General features: G+C 48.8%; 1 protein-coding gene across 3 annotated transcripts in view; it reads left to right on the top strand.

Annotated features, from left to right (window-relative positions):
* The window catches only part of MAPK4 (mitogen-activated protein kinase 4), a 142,081-nt gene that overhangs the window by 34,110 nt on the left and 90,146 nt on the right, over positions 1–17,825 (top strand). Inside the window, exon 1 of one of the 3 annotated variants that reach the window (XM_090037789.1) lies at positions 9,538–10,177. The exons of the other annotated variants lie outside the window; for them this stretch is intronic. The gene's annotated coding sequence lies outside the window, so the exon portion shown is untranslated. Of the gene's footprint in view, positions 1–9,537; positions 10,178–17,825 lie in introns of those variants that run through there. 3 annotated transcript variants of the gene reach the window in all.

Raw genomic sequence — 17,825 nt, forward strand, 5'->3', positions numbered from 1 at the left:
TATAGGCTGTATAGTTTGACCTTGATACTGGATAACATTTTGGAAAAAATTATCAAAAAGTCCATTTGTGAGAGACTGGCAAAAGATGTGATGCTGAAGGATGGCCATAGCCAACATGGTTTTGTTGCAGGCAGGTCATGTTTGACCAGCCACATCTCCTTCTGTGATCAAGTAACAAACCACTTGGATGTGGGAGACATGGTTGATGTCATATACTTGGATTTTAAAAAGGCCTCCCATGACGCTCTTATAAAAAAATTGGGGGATTGTCTGCAGTCAGGTGGGTTGGGAACTGGCTAAGGAGTCGAACCCAGAGTGTTAGTGGATGGGGTTTGTATCGTCTTGGCAGGAGGTGGCCAGTGGTGTCCCACAGGGTTTTGTTCTTGGACCCATGCTGTTCAACATCTTTATAAGTGATTTATATGAGGATGTGGAAAGCACGCTGGCCAAGTTTGCGGATAATACTAAATTATGGGGAAAAGTGCTCATGCTAAGGGATAGGATGCGGATATAATCAGACCTGAACAAGCTGGAAAGGTGGGTGAAGCAGAACGGGATGCAGCTCAATAATTATAAATGCAGAGCACTTCATCTGGGGAGAAGTAACGAGCAACATTAAGATAGATTAGCAGGAGATATCATGGCCAGCACAATGGCTGAAAGGGACCTTGGGGTTATGGTTGATCACAGGATGAACGTGAGCTGCCAGTGCAATGCTGTAGTCAACAGAGCTGTTTGCATACTGGGATGCAATAGCCGATGCATTGTGAGCAGGGCTAAGGAAGTGATACTTCCCCCCTACGCAGTGCTGGTGAGACCCAGCTGGAGGACTGTGTCCAGTTCTGGGTGCTGCACTTCAAAAACGACGTGGAGAATCCTGACAGTGTCTGGAGAAGGGCCACGAGAATGATTAAGGGCCGGAAGGACAAACCATATGAGGAAAGACTAAGGGATCTGGGATTGGGGAAGACAAGACTGAGGTGGGACTTGGTGGCCGTCTATAAGTATGTAAGAGGTGAAAATTGGGAGCTGGGAGAAAAACTGTTCACTAGGGTGCCCCAGGGGAGGACAAGGAGCAATGGCTGTAAAGAGGATGATTACAGGTTAGATGTTAGGAAGAGTTTCTTTACAGTAAGCGTGACCAGAACCTGGAATAGACTTCTCGAGGAGGTGGTGCAGTCCCCAGCCTTGGAAGTCTTAAAGAGGAGACTGGATAGACATCTTGCTGGGATCATTTGATCTCAGCCATATTCCTGCCCAGAGCAGGTGGCTGGATTCAGTGATCTTTTGAGGTCCCTTCCAGCCCTTCATTTCTATAATTTTCTATGATTTTTCTATGTCTGTCATACCTTGTTTGATATAGCACCTCCTCTGGAGCTGCACCAATGGTACCTGGGAATACCTTCACTGACATCAGCTGAGTCATGCTGGTGCAATAAGTGCCTCTTATGTTGATGTCTGTGTTGCTCCCTCTTGGGTGTGTGTGGTACCCAGGTGAATATGCAGACACGCTTTCTTTAGGCAGCCGAGATGGTTTGCTGTGAAATGAATTCCTGAATTTCTCCGACAAAGTGTTTTGGACATCCCAGACACCACTGGCTCTGGCTACCAAGGTGCATCTCATTTCCCTTGTCTAGTAAAAGCTTCGAGATGCCAAGCCAAGATGGCAAAATGATTATTCATAGTTAGGGGATAGATCCCCAAGTCATCCATCCTAAGAATTAGTATCTTTTTAGGTGATAAAAACTGTTTTTAGCTATTAAAAACAGTTGTGGTAAGCAAACTTTATGACTGGTGGAATCAAACCAACCTGCCAATGGGGAAATACTGTAACACAAGTTTACAGAGGGTGTGTTTACACTAAACGCTAACTACATAGTAGCCTAATAACACTGTGCAGTAGTGTGCCGGGTAAAAACCGTGCTAATATGCTACTGTGCAGTACTGTTAGGATACTGGGCAGTAAGAGTGACTAAAAACTTGTGTGCTGGCACTACTGCACAGTAGTGCGAGTTACTGCGCATTGATTTAAGTACTAAACTTAATGTGCTGTAACAACGGCCCATTAATGAACATGTAGATCAGGGGTGTCCAACCTTTTTGAATGTGGGGCCGGATCATGAACTTTTTATCACCCAGTGGGCCAGCGAGCCATATGCAAAGACCTCACAGGAAGTGGTATCACATCAGGAAGTGATGTCACGTGACCTTTAACACCAAAGAAGCTGCAGGAAGTGACAATGAAATGGGTCTAGAAATGTGGTTTAAAATCCAAAATAAAAACAATATAAAAGCAAGAATAAACTAATACCAAACACTTGACTAAAATATGAGCTCTGCTCACTGCCACACACTTCAGCATACATGTATGTGTGTGTGTGTATGTGTGCCCTTCCTTGTATCTCTCCATCCTGGATGCCCTGGTCTGAGGGGCAAATGCAGCCTCTGGGCCAGGCTCCTCCTGCCTCCCGCCCAGCTTGGCTCCGGCAACCACGCACCCCACAGCCCCGGCCCCGAGGCGCCCCCAGCTCCACGCGGGAACTTACCCCGTGCCTCCGTCCACCCTGGCCTGGCCCCGAGGCGCCCCCAGCTCCATGCGGGAACTTACCCCGTGCCTCCGTCCACCCTGGCCTGGCCCTGAGGCACCCCCAGCTCCACGCGGGAACTTACCCCATGCCTCCGTCCACCCTGGCCTGGCCCTGAGGTGCCCCCAGCTCCACGCGGGAACTTACCCCATGCCTCCGTCCACCCTGGCCTGGCCCTGAGGTGCCCCCAGCTCCATGCGGGAACTTACCCCGTGCCTCCGTCCACCCTGGCCTGGCCCCGAGGCGCCCCCAGCTCCATGCGGGAACTTACCCCATGCCTCCGTCCACCCTGGCCTGGCCCTGAGGTGCCCCTGGCTCCATGCAGGAACTTACCCTGTGCCTCCACCCCGGCCTGGCCCAGCCCCGAGGTGCCCCAGCTCCGCGCGGGAACTCGTGCCTCCGTCTACCATGCATGCGGGCAGGGCGCGGCCATGCTGCAGCTCCCTCGACCATGCGCCGGGGCAAGGGGCGGAGCCAGAGAACAAGCTGCACACGCTGTCCCTGTGCCATGCAGCCCTCAGGGCAGTAGCGGCAGGACCTGGCTCACTGATGGTAAGCAGCGCCCCTCCCCTTGCTGCTGGCTGGGGCCCTCAGGCTGGCCCTGCCCGCCTCGCCTCACCTCGCCGCTGCCCCACCGCCTCCACCACAGATAAAATGGTTTTGGCGGGCCGTATGGCAGCCCGCAGGCCGTATGTTGAACAAGCCTGATGTAGATGCACCCAGGTACAACCAAAGGATGTGGGTATAAAACTTATCTGCTTAGGGAGACAGAAATTTTGTCAAGTATTTGGCATACCGGGCAATACTAAATTATCATAGAAGCAGGGTTTGAAATATGGGGGAGTTTAAGGGGGCTCAGCCCCCCATCAGACATGAGAGCCCCTGGCCCATCTTGAGCCTTTTTAAGCAGCTCAGGCGGTGGCTTCTTCTGGCTGCCACCGCCATAGACACCCCACGAGTCCAAGTGTAATTCAAACCTTGCATAGAAGTGAAGAGCATGAGCGAGATGCAGCTTGCTGAAATGGCATGATGAACTCAGATACATTTATGAACCTCAGCAGAGGATTGCTAATACATAAGTTCAGGACTGGAGTTTCCCAGTTTAAAAGTGCTGTGCTGTCTAAACATTTGGTTTAGACTGACTGCAGAGGGCACACTGGCTAGCCAAGTCACATGCTGAAGAGCTGTTTGTTCAAAGCATTATCTGGTTATCCTTAGGATTAACGTCCGGGATTCCAGCGTTTCATCTTTTCATTATCTTCCAGTGGGAAAACTATCCTTCCTCATTTCCCTTACATATTCAGGTGAGCTGAAGCTTTCGACGTGGTTCTGTTACCAAGACTGTCTGTCGGACTGAGGGGAACTGAGTGAATACCACTTCTTCACTGTTTAAAATGTATTTAGGTCTTGGCATGCTCTTCTTTGCTGTCCAGTCTTTTCACGACTGAATGAAAGTGTTTTCATTTCCTCAGTGTAATTTAGCCAGCTCATAAGCATAGGAATAATGAAAAAGAGAGGTGTGATTTCATGTAACCAGGTTTGTGAAGAGTATTGGAGTGGGTCATACCGAATGGTGATGCTGACGTGCATTAGCTGCGTATGTGCAAAGAAGTGTTATGTCCTTGGCCATTATTTAAGCCAAGATGCTAGAGTGGCATGAGTGTGACTCCCTCTGTACCAGACTGTTTCTTGTCTTGCACAGTCGTATGTGGAACATTTTTACTATAGCACCACACTGTTAGCAGTTATTTCATGGCATCGGAAAACTTTTATGCACAGTCAGTGGGATTGTTTGGGTTGTAATATCTCCCTTAGAAGACCTACAGACTATAAACTTACCTGAATTCAGTTTTCCTGTCATAGGAGGGTAAGCATCTGAATTAAACTTGTAGATAATTACTGTTATAAGTACACTTTTCAGGCCGCTAGTCCTCTTCCCGCAGATCGTGTGTGATCCTTTAGGAACCGTTCATCACAAGGCTGTGTAAGATAAAATCTATATGTAAGATCTTGTCCCCCCCTATTGGTGGCTGTGACCACCACAATGGCTATTGTGTCACAAAAATCCTGTTCAGGGGTATCTGGGCAAAACCTCCATTATGGGATAATTGGCATGACAGGACCCTGGGCAGCTGGCATGTTGTTTGATAGGGCTCTTATTTAAGCTGCATCCTTATTAAAGCAAAATCATTAGGATGTGAAACATCCCAAGGGAACAGATTTTTGTCTCAGCTTGAGGTCCCTTGTAATGCCCGGCGTTTGCTTTGCTGGGTCAAACGGTGCTATGTGCAGAATGAAGCATTTCTTGTGCTGCTTCCTCTTTGCCTGTTAGGAAAGATGAAAAGGCAAAGTTTTAAACCCCCCACTTAAAAATCCAGCGTATGCTCGCTGATTTGACAACTCTCACGAAAATCCTTTGATCCTGCCTGGCTGCTGTTTAGTAACAGAGCTGTATTCTTCCTGGTAATTTCCCCAGGGTCCCTTGCCCGTGTTGTAAGGAGGATCCACTTTAGAACAGGTGGTGCAAAAGCAGCTGGAGCTTTACGCAGGCTCCACTGTCTTTAGCCTCTGATTGCTTTGCATAAAGAGCCCCTGCATAATAGGATGTGATTCTGAATGGAGGGAGGGCTTTGATTGTCATTGCAAGAAAGCACTTCACTCAGTGAGGCCCTCAGAACAATAGCCCTCTAATTATGTAACTTCCTTTTATATGGATCCAAGTGCTACCCATTGCCAGTGCCCTGGGATACCAGCTTGTGATGCTTTCCAGGCTGTGCGGACAGGACGTTTCTGGGAACGGTGGTGCAGGGGTAACTGAGGACACGGCGGCATAAAAGGGTGGTTCGGTCCGTGCAGCACAACACTGATTGCATTTGTGATATGACATGGGGCGGGGGTGTCTGAAATCAGGACCCCTTCTGTGGGATTCAGGTTTGCCTGGGGTTCAGTTTTTCCTTCCCTCAGATATCTAATCCCCCTGCAGGTACCCAGTGAGCCCTCCTTTTTAGCTCAGCTATACATGCTCCCGGCATTGTGTAAGGAGGAGTTCATGGTGGGCTATCGCATCTCTTCCTTGTAACCTGCAGATAGTTCAACTGCCTTAGCACCGTGTGGGGACCCTGCGAGGTGCTGAAGGATTGCCAGCATAAGTTCAGGCAGGCCATTTTGGAGAGACGGGACAGCAGAAGGGCGTGGTTGGGTTAGTGCAGGGTTTGCAGAGGGCTAAATCTAGGCCCAGCTCCTTGAGTCATGCTTACCATTGTCTCAGTGTTTGCTCAATTTAAAATGGGGCAATTTAAAAGTGAGGGGCAACTGAGTGAATATCACTTCTTCACTGTTTAAAATGTATTTGGGTCTTGGCATGCTCTTCTTTGCTGTCCATTCTTTTCATGATTGAATGAAAGTGTTTTCATTTCCTCAGTGTGATTTAGCCTGCTCATAAGCAGAGGAATAATGAAAAAGAGGCTGTGATTTCATGTAACCAGGTTTGTGAAGAATATTGGATTGGGTCATACCGAATGGTGTTAATTTAAAAGTAACTTCTGGACCTTGTGGCTGTGGAGGAAAGATGAGAAATGTGAAATGAGTGCAGAGCAAAGCACCAATGTTTGCCTGAGTCAGCTGAGAGCCTGCAATGAACGCTGTGGGAGAGAGGACCTACCACGTTCATCCTAATGGGGCATTAGGCTTGAGAGCACCAGGTGGCACAGCTGTGTTTGGCTACCATGGCAAAAAAGTGTGGCAGAGGAGAAAAATATGGTATTTCACCCATATCTTCCACATACACTCTTGTTTTTGGTCAGATTGGGACCAGTGGAGGACACCCCAGCATCTCAGGTACCAGAAACACCCCTGTTGTTGCCCCTGTAGGAGAAAAAAGAGACCCAAGCCAGGTCCCCCTCCAGGGGAAGAAGGGGATGGGTACCTTGGCACGAGCCCTCAGCGTGTTTTGATCAAGCATTGGGTTTGAAAGAAATAAGAAAATCAAGGGAAGGGCAAAGGAGAGATTGAGAGACTATGTGTTTTGCTGGAGCAGGGGTGGGCAAAATATGGCCTGCAGGCCAAATCTTTCCCACGGCATGATTCTGTCCAGGCCACAGCGGGTCCCCCTGCCCCCGGTATGGGGGGCAGCCTGGGCTGTGGTGGGTGTGCTTGGTCCTACCATCCCTAGATGTGGAGGTGCCTCCTGATGCAGCCTGCCCTATCCTGATGCTCAGCTCTTGGGCACACTGGGAGCTGTAGTCCGTGGGACTAGGCGGCGGCTGGGGACGGAGCTGTGGCCGAACTCAGCTTCTTGGCAGCCCCTGCCGCTGCCACCCAGGAGCAGGTACATGACCTGCTGGCCCCCTGCCCTGCTGCATGGGCACCCTGGTGTGTCCACCCCTCACCTACCACTGGGGGCGCTGGACAGAACAGGCAGGCAGTCTGGGAACCCTGTGGGCAGGGCGCACCCAACTAGGCAGATGGGATCGGGCTGCAGGTGGGTGGGGAGTGGTGTCTGGGAGCTGGGGAAGTGGGGCTGGGGCCGGGATCCTGGGACAGCGATAGCACAGGGTCTGAGGATGTGCAGGGACCAGGTCACAGTGATGTGCAGGGAGTGGGTCGCGGTTGTACCCTGGGCCCCGGCCCCACATTGTCACTGCCCCATGATCCCAGCCCTAGTCCCACCTGCTCGTCCAGCTTCTGAATGCCACTCTCCACTCACCCGTGGTCCCATCCCATCTGCTCAGCCAAGTGTTCCTGGGCTGGTTTCCATGGAGAACCCACTCACCCGCTCTGTCCAGCACCCTTGGCGGTGAGGTGGGATGGAAAAGATAAGTTGGCATCTCCCTGGGCCACCTGCCCTCCCTTCCCACTGTGCCAGGTGGTGTAAACAGCTGTGACGGGGCCGAGGCCAGCCCAGCACTATGCTGTGGGAGCAGCAGCTGGGGGACATATTTATAAGTCCCTGAAGCAGGTAAGAATCCTACCTGCCCACAGCACCCCTTCCTTCCCCTCCATGCTCAGCACCCCCTCCCATTCCCCTCCTCCCCTGCCTATTGCTGTGATTGTCCCCGTTGTCCCCAGCTACCCTGGCTCCTGTCCTGCTCCAGCCAGGCTGCACAGGGGCTGGGCTCAGCCAGGAGCAGCAGCAGAGAGATTCCTCCTCCCTGCCCAGTCCCCTAGGTGTTCCTCGCTAGTCGAGGAGCAGGCTCAGGGAGGGGGGACCTGCTCCTAGCTGCTGTCCTCAGCTGAGCCCTGCTTCCTGTGCAGACCAGATCAGGGCAGGACTGGCTCTGGAGCTCCCCCGTGGTCAGCTAGGGGCAGCAGTTGTGGGGGAGGTTGTGGGGAACTGCTGCTGAGCATGGACGGGAAAAAAGGGGGTGCCGAGAGCAGAGGGGGAGGTAGAATTCCTACCTGCTTTGGGGACCCAAAAATGAGATATGGCTGCTGCTACTGTGGCATAGTCTGTCTGCCCTGTGCGGGGAGGAGGCTGGGAGCAGGGTTTGCAGCCACCTCTGCAGTACTGGTCACTGCTCCTGCATCCCTTTTACAAAATCCTGGGTTTGCCCATACATGTTGGAATATGTTGACTTGGGCCCCATTATTTATTCTTGGTTTTGGAACAAAGAACCAGGTTCTTTGGGGTTCCAGTTACTGAGATTGTTGGAGCTGGTGTTTATGCCCTCTGAATCATCCTGCAGGGAACAGGGGTAATAGAGAAGCTATGCAGCCTGTACAGGGGAGTGCCAGACTTGTAGTTACCTGGGTCCTGTCACAAAGGGGAGCAGCAGTCGTGTTTCATGTCACCCAAAAAGCCTTGGCAGTATTGGGCTTGGTGGAAACTCTGTGTGTGGGGTTTTTTTAATTGATACTAAATGTTATTAAACTCCAGTTTGATTACTGGCTGTGGTCTGGGAGTGTCACTGCTTCAGGAAACGTGTCTGTATGTCTGTCTGCCACCAGAACCTGCCCTCCTGTGACCAGACAGAGACCTGTCATCATGTTTGACTCATGCACACATCTCGTCTGTACTAAAACATCTCAAGGTTCTTGCTTGATTCACCACCCGTGCCCCCAGCTCTTGTTAGGCTGCAAACTGGGGCAGAGGATATCCTGAACTGTGTTTGCCCAGCACCTAGGAAAAAATGCAGTAGCTTTACAGTACAGTTGGTGAGCAAACCCAGGAAAAGGGGCTGTTCTGAAAGCTGTGGCTTGGGAGATGACAAGCAGTGGAAGCTGGAGAATACGAGTGTGTTAGATTTCTGTCCACTTCACCCTAATTTAGGACTTTATAAAGGTATGAATAATCAGAGTGTATGCACTCAGTGCAGTTCGAGGTCTTTTCCTGGCAAGTGCTGTCCTTGCCATTTTGCTGCACAATGTTTGCCTTAGGGCCCAATTGCCTTCTCCTCAAGAGTCACGGGATGTAGGTTCAGGCCCACTGAATAAGAAGCTCCCTGGCAAGGGTCCTGTTTTTTTTCCCCTGTACTTACCAAATGGCACCTCTGGTGCTATGTTTATAATGACATCGTGTTGAACTTTAATCCATACGACTAGAGAGAACTTGAGCACTGCTCAGAGATCCAGGAAAAACAACAGTTGTGTTAAGTAAGTAATGTTTATCGGAGCATGGGTGACTCTCCTTGGATCCTGCACGTTCTGTGCTGGGAAGCCCTAAAAATTCATCAAGAAGTGAACCAGCTGGACACATCAGCTGAGACTCAGCCTAAAAGCTTCAGAAGCATTCCCAAAAGTGATCACTTGAACAAGGGAAACATAGAGGATAGAAAGGGCTGTCTGAATGCTGTAGACTGGTAAGTGACTCTAAGACTTTGTTTTGAAGGGACTAACATGTCACTAAAGAAAAAGACAGAGTGAATCTGAGGCAACTGCGCGGCTGAGTCTGAAGAGCAACATGGGAGCAAATCCTGCCTGCTTTACTCATGCCCTGGCTTCAGTGGGCATGTACGCGTCAATCAGGCGAACGGGATTAGGGCTATTCCCATAGATCCCTTTGTTTTAAAACAAAAACTAAGCATCACTTCCACGCCGTGCTGAAACTTGACAGCATGTTGCCAGCGCATGACCCTCTCCCACCTCCCCAAGCAAAACCAGCCAGGATCTTTTTATTGTCCTAACTGAGTGAAGTGCAAAAACTAAACTGATAGAATAATCAGCAGCCATTCTTCTCTTTTGTATTATAGTAGCACAGTGGCCCTAACTGTGCCATGCTAAATACGGTGCCAGTGCTGAGTTAAACCACAGCCCCTGTCCTGAACAGCTGGAAGTGAGGGCTTTTATTCCTTTTAGTTTGGATGATAACAGACCCTATAGACACTTCTCAGCTTATATTTTGATAATGTTCCCTGAGGTTTTCATGGAGACATCAGTTGTATAGTTCAGTGTAATGCTTTTCTTCCTTTATTTTTGTTTTATGGGCCTTTCCATCTACAAAGTCTTAGAGTGAAGGACAGCTGGAAAACTCTGGTGGCAGTCAGGAGTTCCTGGTTTCCCGCTGGCGCTGCCACAGACTTGATGCACAGATGTGATCAGATAGAAGATCAAGGCTTGTGCATTGGGTGATGAATTCCAGACAGACAAATTGTCAGGTGAGCATGCGAAAAAGGGACTTAGCGGTTGGGAGAGTTTTCTTTTCAGTCCAGCAGTGAGCGCTCTGGATACACAGCGGCTCTATGTTGAAAGTTAGCTAACCATCCTGTTTCAGACTGGTGGGACTAACCTTTTTGACAGGCATGCCACAAGGTAAGCCCCACACCTTCCCTAAGTGGCACTCCAGTCCCCTTTTCCTGCCTGACATGTTGCTCTGCTTTCTGGTCCTGCCTTATAGTCCCTGCCCCATCTCTTGTTCTGCTTTTTGCTCACTGTCCCATCTGCCACTGTTGCTTCACAATCGTGAGATAGCTTGCAGTACCAATGGGCAGGAATGAGCAGTAACTTATCTTGGACACTGCACATAGTCTCTTTAAATCCACCCATCCAATAAAACACAAGACATTTGGGGGAGTTGAAGATGGGTCTAGTAGAGACTTGAATTCCTTAGAGTTGTAAAAAATATGCAAATGTATAGCTCAATTTCTTGCAATTCCACAAATGCAGGAGTTAAAATATAACCAGTTTTGTAGGTTCTTGGGTGACAAAGTACACTGGGACTCCAGAGATGTTTGTAAGAGCACTGAAGAATACGTTGCAGGGAGCAAAGGTGCAGAAGCAGGGAGCCTAAGGAACCCTTAGCCCTCTTGTGTCTCCAAGTCTGATTCTATGAAGATCCTGCGAGAACAAAATTGAGCTAGGAGATGTACTATTACCATGGACATCATGGAAATATATATAACTTGTACAGTAGGTAAGGTTTATCGTTGGTAGAAATAAAAGTATTATTCCTGTTTTATGAATGTGGAAACTGAGGCATCAGAAGACAAAGCGTCTTGCCTAAGCCTTACATTTCAAGTCAGCAGAGTTTTAGGAATAGTTCTGGCCTGTGCGGCCTCTTAGTCCTATGCCCTGTCCCCCGGACCCTGTTGTCTACCATATTTCTACTTTCCCTTTCTTGTGTAATATTCAGAATTGCTGGAAAGTCTTTGTGAAGAACTGCCTGTTTAAATAACATGCTGTCTAATGTTAATCAAGTGGCAATACCTCCTGGCTGTGAGATAATGTTTGTCACAGGAGCTTTCCCTAGGCTTGTAGCAGAACAAAATCAACTTTGCTCTGAGCTTTGATCCTTTTAATCTGGAGGGTTCATGGAGGTTCTTGTCTTGACTCATCCTCAGTCGGGGGGAAGCAGACTTGTTCTCCTGAGTGAGATTGTTTTCCTCTGGCTCTGGTTCATATCCTCTCCACTTCCATCTTGGTGGTGGTGGAATACAGCCCAGTTGTTGATTATTGTAAAGATTTGATCAGAGTCTTCCAGAATTTGAACTTCAGTTCTTTGTCTAGCTTTTCATGTCATCCCAGAGCTGAATGGTGTCACTGGTGTCTCTGGGTCTGTTATGTGGTAATTTTGGGCAGCTCCTGGAGCTCTTAACACCTGGATTGTCTGCACATTAGTGCATTAAAGTGGTTTTAAGCACTTCGTATACAGCTCAAAGTTAGGCCACTCCAGGGCAGGATTATCTCTGATCCCCACTACCCAGCTTCTGTTTCATTAAGGTACAGCCACTTCTCACAGCTGTGCTACCCAAGTTATGAAGTCCCAGCATCTCTCACACCACCTTTAGAGGAGGGATCGAAGCCTGTCCTGGCTCACCGGCCCTCCAGCAGCAACTCACAGCTCCAGCTCCTAGTCCTGCCCCTGCTCACCAGGCCACTAGTGGCAAGTGACAGTGGGGGACAGTCAGAGAAGGTTTCCAGACTAAGGGTGCAACTGCTCCAAACTCCAGGCTAGACCTAGCACACATCAACATTTTGTGTGGCTCATAGGGTAAGGTGTAACAAGGCCCTCTGTGACCAATGTCAGTCTGCTATAGCCATTTTCATTGTACCACTGGAGTGGTGCTTTCCCCCGCAAATTGCAATAGGTTTTGGGAATCGAGAAGAGAAAAGGCACATGCACCATTATCATTGCTCCCGTAGGGGCTGGCATCTCACAGTCCTTGCTGTATTTGGCTCAGTACCTGCCAGGATCAGGCCCTTCATTAGTTACTGAATGTTGCAGGCAATCTGATACTCGCCTGCTGTAGCATCAGTCAGCTACTCGGATAATTTAATGAGCGGTGTCTGAACTGCATGTAAAATTCAGTTAATTTCTTTAGTGCTTCTAATGACTTAGCCAATAAGCAGTAACATGAGCTGTGGAGGATGGGAAGCATCCTAGGAATCTCAGCCCTAGCTGCTCAGAGAGATCCTGTTGCCTGGTCCTGGTTATCCTTCCTGCTGGGTTTCCTCCTGTTTTAAAGGGAGATTACAGATCGGCACAGTGGCCAGGCCTCCTATCCTGATGTATGCTGCTAGCCGTCCTGCAGTAGGTGAAGCATCTGTCATCTGGGAAAAGTGTGTGCCACGGGCCCAGTCGTGATCCTAGCCAGGTCAGGGAGAGGTGCCACTCTGTGGCAGTGCAGATGGTTTGGAGTCCCCAGACTCCCAAAGCTACTTTGCAGACTTCACAGCTGCCTCAGTGCTGCTGTTGTCTCTGTACCACCACGCAAAGAACTGAAACGTGGAGCCAGTGGAGCAGAGAGACCCGGTCATGCCATTCTCCATAGCTGTCCCCTGCCACGACACGATGATTCTCCGGCTACTCCCCACTCTGATCCGCTGTACAATGGAGCTGCGTTATTAGAGCTGTGTAGGTAAGGCAGGGTTTACCCAAGAGTCAACAATGCCTTGTCCAATAAATTTTCCTCTCCTGATCTGTAGATAAGAAGTACTATGTGTTTGCTAGGTCATTGTATTATTGCTACTGTTATTGTCCTGCTCCAGAAGCCCATATCTCACCTGAGAGGCGAATAGCTGATACTGCCGTACCTCTTATGATCCAAACCTCTGACTGGCTGCTCACTGTTTCTCTCTCATCATACCCAATGATGCTAGGTTTCATATTTGGGCTTTTCTTTATGTAAACTTCCACAAAATGAACACGCACAGACTTTGTTTTTTGGTCTCATAGCAGTTATCACTTTGAATCCCAATAAGCTGTATCTAGGCCAGATGTACAACTTCTACAATGTATTTGTGTTAAGAATAAGAAAATAAGAAATAAGAGTGTTTTTTTTCTCTTGCTGGTACACTTCAAATTTTTCCCTTCTACTGCTCCCAGGGCTATACTAATTTTTAATTAACTGGTAAAGAAAATCTTAGTCTTTCTTTAATTCACAGAATCACAGAAAATTAGGGTTGGAAGGAGTTCCTCTAGTCCAGGGGCTGTCAGCTGGGGGTACGTGGGAAAGGCGTAGGGGGTACGCACGGGCAGGTGGGGATGGAGTGCTGCCATCCACCACCCCGAGGAGCCTCCTCCCAGGAGCTGGGGGGGTGAGGGCAGCGGCGCCCCTCTGTGGGCCACACAGGCACCAGCTGGATACGGAGCGGGGGGCAGGAAGCTTGCACATGGTGGTGGCAACCGTCATCCACCACCCTGCATTGCTGCTGCTCTGAGTCCAGCTGCATGTCACCCCCCATTGCCACCCCAGCCACGTGCTAGCCCCCCTCTCCCAGCTCCCCCCCACTCTGTGCCCAGCCGCCGGGGGTACATGTATTTAAAAAGTTTGAAAACGCCTGATCTTGTCCAACCCCCCTGCTCAAAGCAGGGCCATCCCCAACTATATCATCCCAGCCAAGGTTTTGTCTAACCAAGTCTGAAAAACCTCCAAGGATGGAGCTTCCACCACCTCTCCAGGTGACCTCTTCCAGTGCTTTACTACCCTCCTGGTGAGCGAGTTTTTCCTAATATCTAATCTAAACTTCCTGTGCTGCATTTTGAGGCCATCGCTCTTTTTTCTGTCATCTGCCACCACTGAGAGCAGTCTAGTTCAGGGGTGGGCAAAATATGGCTAGTGGGGTGGATCCAGCCTGCCAACTGATTGTATCTAGCCCCTGGGTGGGTAGTCATCAACTCATGGTATCCGGCCCTCGGGTGGCCAGTGGCTCTGGCTGCCACGTGCTACCAGGCAGGCAGGTGGGATGGCTTCTGGTGTGCAGGGTGGGTGGGCAAGACTGCTTCTGCCCAGTGCTGATGCAGCGGCGTCAGTTGTGGACCCAGGCGGATGCTCCAGTTCCTACCCAGAACCTGCTGGGCACATCCACAGCTGATGCTGATGCTGATGCTGATGCTGATGCCTGCTTGGGACTGTTTCCACTGCGCTGGGCAGGTGGTGGCGTAAGCTGCAGATGGGGCCAACAGGTTCCGGGTTGGGGATAGGGATTGGGGCATGTTACAGCCCCAGGTGTTGTGGGAGGGAGAGAGAGGATTGGGGCATGCTACAACTCCAGGGAAGGAGGGAGAGGACTGGGGAGAGAGAAAGAGAGCTGCTGGATGTTACTATAATGTTACAATTAGTTATCAAAGAAGTTGGAGTTACAGTAAACTCTGATTAATTCATCACCAAGGGGGTGGGTAATGATAGCAAATGAACCACAAGTGTCCAATTACATTTAATTAGCCATTTTCAATTTTTCTTGAGAGATATTTTGAATTTCTTGATGTGACACAGTAAAGGAAGTTTTTTGAGATTTATAATGAAGAAAAATGTACTACAGAAATGTTGGGTGCAAATTGTATGCACTCTGGCTTTCCATATATGAATTCTATGATTATACAGAAAAATACTTTATGTGCAGTTTCTTACTAAAAGTCAGCGTGCTCACGATCTAAGAATTAATGATTAATGTGGAAGAGAAAAATCCAATTAAAGATTTTTGCTCTGCACTGTTACATGCACTCCATGCCAAAGAAGTATATTCTTTGAGATGAAATAGTTAATCGTAAGTCTTACTGAGCCAAGAAAAACTGAAGCGTATCCAATGCTTTGCAAGAACCAGTGTCTTGAGAAGTGCCATACATATAGACACTTCTGAGCTAATTTAGTAGGAATAAATTCCATTGTGAGAGAATGTGTATGTGTGCTTTGTGTGGCTAATTCCAATGTTTTGTGTATAAATCAGTGGAACTGGTGGGAATTCAGTGCAGTAATAAAAAAATAAACTATAGTGACTACTTATCCCAGTGACTAACTAGATTTCACTGTATATTGGGTTCTACCCAAAGTACAGTGCCAGCTTGATAATCACCTAGGCTAAGTCAAAAAGCCTGAGGCTGAATCAGTTTAATTGTTGTAGGTTAGTCTAAGCTGCATAGATTGTACCAATAAGCAAGAGACTAGACATTCACTTTTGATTCTGGAAATGCAGCCATATGCCTGAAGTGGCCCAGGCCAGAAGCCAGGGGATATTAGAGCACGCCTCCTTGATTGGTTGGAGTAGACAGCTTGGGCCATGACTATTCCACCCACCCTGCTAAGCGGGGTTTGTGGGGAGGTGCAAAGCAACCTGGGATGTTGGGGGACTGTGAGCTAGCTTGAATTTGGAGATCTGGGACAAAAGTTCAGTAAACTGATTTAACATAAATTGGTTAAGTCTGATACTTCATCCATCCAGGTTTGCCTTAAACTGGTTTTGGCCATTTTTTAGGCGGTTCATGTGGACTGAACATCTGTTGTGTTACAGATTTGAACCAGTTTCAGATCACTTATACTAGTTTATGTGTAATTTCTGTCCCTAATATTAGATTGGTACCTGTTGGCAAATCCTTTTTAAGGAGTACTTGTCTGCAGTTTACATTCAAACTTGTGTTTGTTTTTAGCACCATACGTCATGAACACTAAGCACTGACTTCATATTGCTCCTGACTTGATACAAGTCTCATCTTCCATGAGGTTTGTGTTAATGATCTGTTGATTTTTGCAAAACAACAAAGCTTCACATATTGTATTTTTCTTATTGCTCTTTGTAATATGTGGCTGGGGACAGAAATTAAACAGCTTGTCACGCATGGTGTTCTGGTGTTTGCAGAGAACTCTGTTCAGTCTACAGTAACGTGAAAAGCTCTGATCCTGCTGCTGAGCTAATGGGGCAGCTCCTGTGATTAAGGGCTATAAGATTCAGCTTGAAGTTGACACGAAGAATACAACAGGAATGTATCCCATGTGGCTAAGCCTCTTCTAAACCCTACTTAGTTGAATTTTCTCTTTCTTTTCAGTGTCATTTAAAAAGCTGGAAGAACCCAAATCTTCTTGTTGTGCTTTCTTGTCTACATATTTTCTTGAAAATTAAACTTCTAAAAGCTTTGAAGGGCCCACAACATTAAGGCTAGGGACAGACATTCAAAAAGCTGGAGCCTGAATTGATTTAATTTTTGCAGGTTAGTTTAACCTGCAAAGATTGAACTGATTTGCAAATGTACAGACATTCATGTTTAATTCTGGAAATGCAGTACATGCCTGCAGTGGCTTAGGCTAGAAGCCGGGCGGCGCTACAGCAGCCCTCCCTTCCCTTTGCAGCAGCTGCAAGGCTGGAGGGAAGCTGACCTGGATGGTGTGGTGAGGCCCCTGCAGGGGTAAGTATGATTGTGGAAGGGTTTAATCCCCAACCCTGGCCTGTAGGGACACCAGCCAGGCTGTGCCTGGAGGGGTAGAGGGGAAGCAGGCCTTGCCAGGCTTGTCCCCGAGTCTCCCCCCCCCGGAACGGTGAACTCTACCACTGCTCTATAAAACTATGCTTCCCAGAATGCTTTGTAGTCCATGACATACATCACCCACTTGGCTGCAATAGGCAGTGAAAGCCATGAGGGGAGCAGGAGAGTAAAGTGCCCTCTCACTCCTTCTGGTGCCCCCTCCCTTTAAGTGGCACCCAGGGCATGTGCCCCTCTCGCTCATCCCATGTTACCTTGTTGCCTGTGTGTATCTTCTTACCATCCTATAAGTAAAAGCTGAAATGGGTTACATTTAATTTCTTGAAAGATGTACACAGGCACCTATCACAGAGTAGTTAACATGCTACTCCTATACCTCATGGAAGTTCTTCCTATGGCTGTGCCCTGTATTCTGATGTTCATGTGGACTGGACCTGTACCCTCCCCACAGTGTGAAAGAGTACAATCCAAATACAACTTGAATGACACAACAGGGATTGAACTGGGGACCTCCCGATCTAACAACATGAACACCTACATCTTGGCCAAACTTCCAGGCTTAATATTTGGAGAATGTAGCAACTCAGATCATCAGTGCCTGGCACAGGGGAATCTGTAACCCTACTGTAACACCACAGTGGAGTACAGAACTATAGTCAAGGGCTCAATATAATATATATATACACATGTATGTATATCCGTGTCTGTGTGTGTGTGTGTTTAGATCTGAGTATTTCCCTCTAATGCTATAGCCTCTCTTTATTGTGTCACACTACACAACACTGCTTGGGGTGGGGGGGAGCTGCCTTCAGCCCAGTGCCCTGAGCAGTGCTGCGTGGTGTGACAGGAGGAGGGACCACAGCTGGAGGTGAGGGGAGAAAAACAGCCCTGCCAGGCCCTGCGGCGCTCCTGTCCAGTACGTGCAGCTCCGGCTACAGCCCCCGGACGCCTTCCACCTTCCAAGGTATCTGGGGGCTGGAGCCCGAGCTCCATGTGCTGGGCAGAAGCCGCAGGGCTGAAGCTTCCTGCTGTCCCCCCCATTCCCCGAGCATCACGGTGCAGCATGGCCATGGCTACTGGAGGCACAGGCAGCAGAACAGCCCCCCCCGGCCCTG

This window comes from Crocodylus siamensis, chromosome 3 (genome assembly GCF_052110815.1).
Source record: "Crocodylus siamensis isolate JL-2025a chromosome 3, ASM5211081v1, whole genome shotgun sequence".
NCBI lineage: Eukaryota > Metazoa > Chordata > Crocodylia > Crocodylidae > Crocodylus > Crocodylus siamensis.